We start from the raw sequence: 215 nt of genomic DNA, 5'->3' as shown, positions 1-215 counted from the left end.
AAAATTTTTTTTTGCTCCCTTTTTCTTCTCCCGCCCCGTGTCCTCAACCCCTCTCCTCTTTCCCCCTGCCCCTTTTTTTCTTTTCCCTTTCCTTCTCCCTCTCCGCCTTTTTTTCCCCTCTCCTTCTTCGTTCTTCTTTTTTCCCCATTCCCAAACCTCCTCTTTTTTTTTCTTTTTCCCCCCCTCCTCCTTAACCTGTCCTTTCCCCTACTCCA

Source organism: Penaeus monodon, chromosome 33, assembly GCF_015228065.2.
Source record: "Penaeus monodon isolate SGIC_2016 chromosome 33, NSTDA_Pmon_1, whole genome shotgun sequence".
Classification (NCBI taxonomy): Eukaryota; Metazoa; Arthropoda; class Malacostraca; order Decapoda; family Penaeidae; genus Penaeus; species Penaeus monodon.
Note: the sequence above shows the minus strand (reverse complement) of the source record.